The sequence below is a fragment of the Ascaphus truei genome, chromosome 7 (genome assembly GCF_040206685.1).
Source record: "Ascaphus truei isolate aAscTru1 chromosome 7, aAscTru1.hap1, whole genome shotgun sequence".
Classification (NCBI taxonomy): Eukaryota; Metazoa; Chordata; class Amphibia; order Anura; family Ascaphidae; genus Ascaphus; species Ascaphus truei.
Genome location: NC_134489.1, coordinates 25078146 through 25087185, shown reverse-complemented (window position 1 = coordinate 25087185; position 9040 = coordinate 25078146).

Here is a 9040-nt window from a genome sequence, read left to right as displayed (position 1 = left end):
TCAGTACCACAAGATTGGCGTAAAGCAGATGTGGTGCCTATATTTAAAAAGGGAGCTAGATCACAACCGGGAAATTACAGACCTGTAAGCCTGACTTCAATAGTAGGGAAACTACTTGAAGGTTTAATACGGGATAATATTTAGGAATACCTAATGGAAAACAAAATTATTAGTAATAGCCAGCATGGATTTATGAAGGATAGATCATGCCAAACTAACCTTATTTGTTTCTTTGAGGAGGTAAGTAGGAATTTAGACCAGGGTAATGCAGTTGATGTGGTCTACTTAGATTTTGCAAAGGCTTTTGATACGGTTTCACACAAGAAGTTGGTGTACAAAATAAAGAAAGTTGGACTCAGTAATAATATATGCACCTGGATTGAAAACTGGTTAAAGGACAGACAACAGAGGGTTGTCATAAATCGAACTTTTTCAGGTTGGGCTAAAGTCGTGAGTGGAGTACCTCAGGGATCGGTACTGGGACCCCTGCTTTTTAACTTGTTTATTAATGACCTTTAGGTTGGGATCGAGAGCAAAGTCTCCATCTTTGCTGATGATACTAAATTGTGTAAGGTAATAGAATCAGAGCAGGATGTAATTTCTCTTCAGAAGGACTTGGAGAGACTGGAAACGTGGGCAGGTAAATGGCAAATGAGGTTTAATACAGATAAATGTAAGGTTATGCATTTGGGATACAAGAATAAAAAGGCGACTTACAAATTAAATGGAGATATATTGGGGGAATCCTTGATGGAGAAGGATTTAGGAGTGCTTGTAGACAGCAGGCTTTGCAATAGTGCCCAATGTCATGCAGTAGCTGCAAAGGCAAACAAGATCTTATCTTGCATCAAACGGGCAATGGATGGAAGGGAAGTAAACATAATTATGCCCCTTTACAAAGCATTAGTAAGACCACACCTTGAATATGGAGTACAATTTTGGGCACCAATCCTAAGAAAATACATTATGGAACTAGAGAGAGTGCAGAGAAGAGCCACCAAATGAATAAAGGGGATGGACATTCTAACTTATGAGGAGAGGCTGGCTAAATTAGATTTATTTACATTAGAAAAGAGGCGTCTAAGAGGGGATATGATAACTATATACAAATATATTCAGGGACAATACAAGGAGCTTTCAAAAGAACTATTCATCCCACGGGCAGTACAAAGGACTCGGGCCATCCCTTAACGTTGGAGGAAAGGAAATTTCACCAGCAACAAAGGAAAGGGTTCTTTACAGTAAGGGCAGTTAAATTGTGGAATTCATTACCCATGGAGACTGTGATGGCAGATACAATAGATTTGTTCAAAAAAAGGTTGGACATCTTTTTAGATGGGAAAGGTATACAGGGATATACCAAATAAGTATACATGGGAAGGATGTTGATCCAGGGATTAGTCCGATTGCCAATTCTTGGAGTCAGGAAGGAATTAATTTTTCCCCTTAATGGGGTTTTTTGTTTGCCTTCCTCTGGATCAATAAGTATAGATATAGGATAAAGTATCTGTTGTCTAAATTTAGCATAGGTTGAACTTGGACGGAAGTCTTTTTTCAACCTCATCTACTATGTAACTATGTAACTATGTAACTAATTACCTAAGCTGCCGATCGATTCTTTCTCCTGTGATCAAAAAGGAAAGAGCCTGCTTCCCAGGGTTCACTAAATGGCCGCCTTTCAGTTTCAATCCATCTTTAAGTCAGTGTAACTCAGCATCTGCAATGTATTCTTAGGCCGTGTCTATAGTGTGAGCGACGGTGCGTGCTTTATCAAGTGACAATTTTTTTTGATTTTGTATCGCGAAGGCCGGGTCACGTGCGCTGTTCTGCCAATGAGGGCGAAACGCTCACATGACATAACGGGCACGCCTACAACACGCCTCCCCGTCGCGTCAACTCCTCCACAGGCCCCTGCAGCAGGCGCCGCCCAACGGCATGCACTCCGTCGCACTATATCCGAGGCCTTATATTACTAAGGTAACATTATCTGTTGTTACACTTTGCAGCTCAAACTGCTGGGAATATTGGCAACAAATTATCAAACGGGAAAGTGTTGCAAATATCTTGCACTGCTGGGGAAGTGTCTTAAAACCTGCTATAGAAATGAAAGGATGCTCAATATATTTAAACTCATTAAAAATGGCGTTGAGTTGTATTAAAAAAAAAAAAAAGGCAGTAAGTATTATCTAATACTACAGAACTGATTTATTAAAAAGATATATATAAGTGTAGAATATTGCATGGATTGCTTCTTTAGCCACCTAATAATCAATGTTGTTGCTGTTCGTTGATTTGTATAAATAACGAAGGATATGTTTTAGATAAAGAATACTTTAAAACACAAAGAACAGAAGGATTTTACAGAATTCTCTGCTGAGATTACTATGAAAAAAAATGCCACAACATTTCGATGGGGTTTAAGTCCGGACTTTGACTAGGGATCTAAAATGCAGGATTTTTTCTTCCGTAGCCATTCTTTTGTAGAACTGCTTGTATGTTTAGGATCATTGTCTTGCTGCATGACCCGCTTCAGCTTCAGCTCACAGGCGAATGGCCTAACATTCTCCTCTAGAATCTTCTGATACAATGCAGAATTCATGGTTGTGTCAATGATGGCAAGCCATCCAGGTCCTGAAGCAGCAAAGCAGCCCCAAACCATCATACTCCCACCACCATGCTTGACGGTTGGGATACGGTTCTTCTGTTTGAAGATATCCAAAAGTAGTTTGTATGGCGCACAGCAACGAAGAACAGGTCTTGTGGCAATAAAAAATGTATTTATTAAAGCAGCATTAAAAAAACGGTGGAGGGTGCAACACTCCTACGCGTTTCGTGCTTCAAGGCACTTTATCAAGGAGTTACTTGACACTACAAACATACAAACTATTTATACAGTAGCTGGTACCAAAATTCACGCCAAAACCGGTGACGTCATGACGTCTTCTGTTTGAACGCAGTTTTGGTTTTCGCCAAACAATGTTTCTCATTGAGGCCAAAAAGTTCTACCTTTGACTCGTTTGTCCAGAGAACATTGTTCCAGAAGTCTTGTGGATCATCTATGTGCTCTTTGGCAAAATTCTGACGGCAGCAATGTTCTTTTTAGTGAGTAGTGGTTTTCTCCTGGCTATCCTTCCATGAATGCCATTTTTCAGTTTTTATGATAATTGACTCATGAACACTCACATTAACCAAGGTGAGAGTGGCCTGCTGATCCTTGGATGTTACTTTGGTGTTCTTTGTGACTTCCTGGATGATTTGCTGGTTTGTTCTCGGAGAGACTTTGATAGGACGACCGCTCCTGGATAGAGAGACTGTGTTCTTGAACTTTCTCCATTTGTCTGACAGTGGATTGGCTCTTAGAAGTCTGTCTCTCAAGAATTATTCCTCACCTGCTCTTCTCCCCGCCCCTGCCTATCAGTGGACTGAATATGTCTGAGGGGGTGGTTGCCATTCATTACTCTGCAGCCTTGTACTAAACAGCTCTTGGCTACCTGTTCCTTAAATGCTCAGCCAATCCTGCTGCTAGTTGGCTGAGCATAAACTTCTGTTTAGGTTACTAGTGCTTGCCTCAAGCATCATGCTGCCTTGCTGGTGCCTTGTTTAACCCTTGCCTTGCCTTCCTTGCTCCTGTTTGACTTCGGCTTGTACCTGAACCTCCACTTTCTCTGATCCCTGACTTCGGCTCATATTTGGACTTCTACCTTCTCTACTCCTGGACCCCGGCTCTGCACTACGACTATCCGATCTCTCCAACCCTAGACTACGGCAAGTACCACGACCATTCTACCATCTCCTACCCTGACCCGGCTACACGACCTGCACTCTGCACTCCGGGCTCGGTTGCTCGGTTGCAGGTCGGTGGTTACCAACATCCCCATCTCAGCCTCGCGGTCCTGTCCTGTTTGTGGTGAGCACTCGTGACAATAATAAAGTAAATTGATTTTCAAAACATATTTAAAGAATATATTGTCTAAGGAGAGTAAATTGCCATTTATATCTCCAATATTTTATTAAACCAAGATTAATAGAAAATAAAATTATTATTACAAGTTATAAATGAATTATTCCATGAGAAAAGTTGTGGGAGTAGCATAATTTCCAGGTCGCGTGGCTAGGACATTGTGCAGGGAATTCACACATTAAAACAGCTCAGTCCAGATGCCTAGCAAAGGGGAGACAATGATGGGTAAAATGTCTTGATTTCACCCACAGTTGGGAAGAATCATCAACATAATTTCTTGAGTAAAAACACAGCTCCACTTAAGGGGGCATCGCAAAACTTTACAGTTTAACACATTGAAAGTATACATGAAACTGTACAAGAGACAACCCAAAGAAGATGGCGGTTGAAGAAGATTGTATTTTTGTAAGGAGCAGAAGACAAGGAAGATCCCAGCGGTCACTGCTATCCCTCCGTAGACTCAACCAAGCGTGGTTAATTTGAAAAAAAAAACTTTATTGGTCCAAAAAGACAGACATGAAAACACCTCTAAAGCGTTTCATCCCGTGAAGGGACTTTATCAAAGAGTATTTTTGTAAGGAGTTGTATTATTTCACAAAGTCTTTGTTCTTTATCTCTAAGCTCTTCTAGTTTATTGTAATAAAAATGGTCATAATTTAAAAATTGTTTTTAGTCATCTGAATTTTTTTTATGGGAATAAGGGGCGGGTTCCATTGCATTTAGATTAAAGACACATTAGCGCTCTAGCACCACCTATTGTTACTGCAGAGTACTACAGCAGCCACGAAACTCAAATTTGTAGCCATGATGCAGTTTCGGTGCCACAATATGCAAATAAATGCCAGGGATTTACACTTGGTTTTGCGTGGTACCGAAAACAGTAAGTCTGACTGCATCTGTACACAGAATAAAAATAAAATAAATATGGCATCAGTTCCATTATAAAGAACACATGTAGAGCTAAAGGACACTTTGGGTCCTATTCACTAAGTGATGCTAACGCGTAAGGCACCATGCAGCCTGTGCAAGTGAATTAGTGAGTTACTCTTAAAGCTGCAAGCTCCACCAGAAGCCTATATCAGTTTTAACTCGTATAAAGTTAGTATCTTTTCCCCTGATCATATCTTGATCTTGTGTTAATACATTTTTTTTTGTAGTGTTAAAAACACAATTTTTCCCGCTTCTGAGATTACTTTGGTAACTTGCGGACTGCAGTGGGCTCTGGGGAAAGCTTCCTTTTAACTTCCCGGACACGTAATATTTCCAACGCCCATACCTCCTGATCTAAGCATCAGATTTAAAAAATAAGAACAGCTGTGGAAAGGGCAAGAAGATATGTCCTGCAGTAAAGACAAAATAGTGTTCAGTGCAGACTGCTGCTTTAAGGTGCCTTAGAGCTTAGCACCACTTAATAAATATGGGCCCTTATGTTTAGATTACCTGAAGCAGTTCATTTTAGCGAGTTAAAATAAAACGTATTAGTGTAATTGGCTTCCTCAGAAAGATTTCCTCACCCTTCACCTATCTGTCTTATGTCTATTCGGTGAAAAAATGAATATGTATCGCTTCTTCTTGGTAGCACTGGATTCAATCCTACACGCTATGTATGCTTATACGTTTGACTCATGATAGTACCATCAATATTTTGCAAACAAGGCTGAGCTAACCATTTTGATGACTGCCAAACGGTATTATCATCAAAAGACATTAGTTAAAGGTTGTAAAAACCCATCCCAAGCGCTTGTTTACCATAGCAATGTTGAGTTAAAGCAATGATATTTATAATATTTTTACTTGTCCCTTCAGCAGTCACTTGAAATATAGATTTCTGAATGTGCGTTTATTCCTGCGTGCAAAATTTGAGCAATACACAGAGTCGCTGCAGGAAGCGAAACACCAGATTTCCCATGTCATAATGATTTTTATAGTGATATATTATTATTTTAATATAATGATATATTACAAGAATAAAGTATAAATGAGTATGTACTTTAGCGTTGCGTCCGTTTCTTTCTCCTTCATTAAATTAATTACATTTCCTTTCATTAACCTTTCCACAGAAATCCGTTATTCACTGAACGAGGAGCTAACCCTAAGATAACGCCTTGTTAAGCATTAACATGTGTTGGACCTGAAACACCCATGGACTTTACCCCAGAGGATTCTGGGTAAGAAGAGAGACTGTGTTCATAAGACAAAAGACTGTTTAAGACTTGGCCAGTGGAATCCAGCAAGTAATGAGTAAATGTCTCAAAGAAACAAGGCAACATGAAAAAGCCATCCTTGGAATTCCTGACACAGGACAGGAGATTTACACCATGTATCCCTCAAAGCAGGGCCCAGCAACAGATAACACGAAACAAAGGAGATACAGTTATGGAAGAAGGGAGGTATTTGGAGCACGGTGCAGAGAGAATGTAAGTAGTAAGAATGTTTAGTGTGACAGCTTTTCTAAGATATAAGTATAAGCCCTGAATTAGATTCCTTTGTCTTGATCAGAGAAGAGTACTCTTGATTGCTTTGTCCTGCACGCAAGGATAGCGCTGGCTATTTTACTCGTATTGATGCTCATAATAAAAGATTTCTACTCTTTAAACACACACACAAAGGTGTCAGCCTCACCTTTTTACAACATGCATCTTCAAAGCTCGCTAACGTTAGTCATAGTTTAGGCCAGAGAGGGCAGTGTGTTAACTATAAGAGCCATTACTCCTGAGAGCTGCTCCCCCGGCTAACGCCTATCCCCAGAGCTTTGTGTAACGCTCGGCCTGCCCACATGCCAGACGAGACCCCGGGACTGAGGTGGAAAGGGTAAAACCACACATCTAGCAGCAAACGGGGGCACGGCCGGAGTGTGGAAGTAGCGTAGGTGGTCCGGGTAACAAGAATGTTAAATGATACCGTTCTTGACAGCTCCGGCGTAGACGGGTTAAGTTCGTATGCCATGGGTCGTGGGTTGGAGAGGGCAGCGTAATCGATTGTCCGGAAGCCTGGGTCGTGGAGTGGAGAGAGCAGCGTAGTAGATTGTCCGTGTGCCGTGTCCAAGGATTGTAGAAGTCAGCAACGTAGAAGGTCCAAAGCGAGGTCCAAGGGGTTCCAGAGAGCAGCGTAGTAGAGTCCAAAGCAAAAGGTCAAATCCAGGGAGGTCAGCAGAATTTCCAGGGACCGGAGCAAGCACTGAAAAGACAAGAGCGGTCAGGCAACAGCAGACAGCACCAAGGTACAGAAGCTATGCAGAGCAAAGAGGAAATGGTGAAGGGGGATTATATAGGGAGCTGGGACCAATCAGAGAAAGGGGAGTGACAGAGGAGCGGCCCGGAGAAGGACCTAATAGGAGAGCAGAGTGTGAAAGTTTGGGACCAATGGGAGTGAGGGGAGGAACAGAGGAGTGAGCAAGATAAGGCCCAGATAGAGGAGAGTTGCTAGAGGCAAAGGGAGTGGTCAGAGTAAGGGGAGGAGCGGAGGGACGGACAAGGGAAGGGACAGAAAGGGAAGGAGAACCTGGGAGGCAAGGCTGATGGGGAAGGGGCGTGCAGGGCATGTGCGTGACGTTCGAGGAGGCGGAGAATGGGGAAGGTGCACCGGAGGGTCCAGGAGCAGACAGAAGAAGGGGAGGAGCAGAGGGACAGACAGGGGAAGGGTCAGGTAAGGAGGGAGAAGCAGGGAGGCGGAGCTGACGGGACCAGGACGGAGACACGCAAGGAACGTGTGCCGCGTCAGCGGAGGTGGAGTCAGGCGCCCGGCGCCAACTAATGGCGGCTTGGGTGCGCATGCGCCCGTAGGGCTGACGCGCGTGGGCTGGAGGTGCGGGGACAGCAGCCAGGAGCGGGGAATGCCGCCGGGGAGCCTGAATGGCCTGTAAAAAAGGTAAGGATGTGCTGGACGCGGGTTTACCCGCAGCGCGGATCCTTACACTCTGTTATAGTAAATACAGAGATTTAACGAGACATTAGTTTAGTCATATCTAAAGGTGGCTTTACTCCCATCCATACCCTGAAATAGGTAGGGGAGAGAGATATGCGTTCAAGCCGCAAAAGGTGAAATCGTATGGGGTTTGTTTTTTTAAAATCAGTTTTGTAGCATTAGATAATACTATATATTTTTTATTATTATAATGCAACTCTTAATGCCATTTTTAATGAGTTTTAACGCATCCTTTGGTTTCTATCGCCAGTTTTAACCTACCTACCAAGCAGTGCAAGATATTTGCAACACTTTTCTGTTTGAGATCATTTGTTTCCAATATTCCCAGCAGTTTGAGCTGTAACCTGTAACAGTAGATAATGTTACCTTAGTAATATAAGTTTATATTGTAGCTGCTGAGTTACACTGACTGAAGCAGCCATTATGTTAGTCACTCAATCAGGATTTTACAGATTTAAAACAGGAGCAGCAAACGATTGCCAGCTTAGGTAAGAATGTAGAGTTATACATTGTCACATGCTTTACATATACAAATAAGAAAAAAGAAAGGGGGAATGTAGTATTGCTGCTTTAAAATAACATCTGGTAACTTGGACCAGTAACACCTAGTACTGATTTTTATAAAGGGTCATTAATTAGCAGTGAGTTACCACACCTGTGCGGATTGTGACCTTGGAGCTGGAGGTGTGGTACATGCACACGCTTGTAATGTAGCTCCTCACCAGTAGGAGAGAAGGCTGCAGACATATCACCATTCTGAAATGATCAGTGTGTTTAAGCCAGAACGTAAGACTAGGTGAAGCGATTGATCCTCTATAAATGTATTACGGTAATTTATCTTGTGTGTGTCTGCTGGTGATTTGAGAAGTGTTAGCACTAGGGGTTAGTGGGTAATTTGTTTCAGCTTTTCATTACAAGCTTTGCACATCTTTCTTTAGGTCTTTGCACATCTTTCTTCTAATTTGTAGAGTTCTCCCCATCTTCATTAATTACACTTTTTTTTTTTAAAGAAAATATATCTAATGTTTCTTTTTTTTCTAAAAACAAATGTGGATGGGGCTGTGAGATGACATGCTTGTTTTACCATAATGGCAAGAAAAGCAAACTCGTGGGAGGAATAAGTGGAGCACTGCAGGCAGGGAGGGTTGCAGGTAG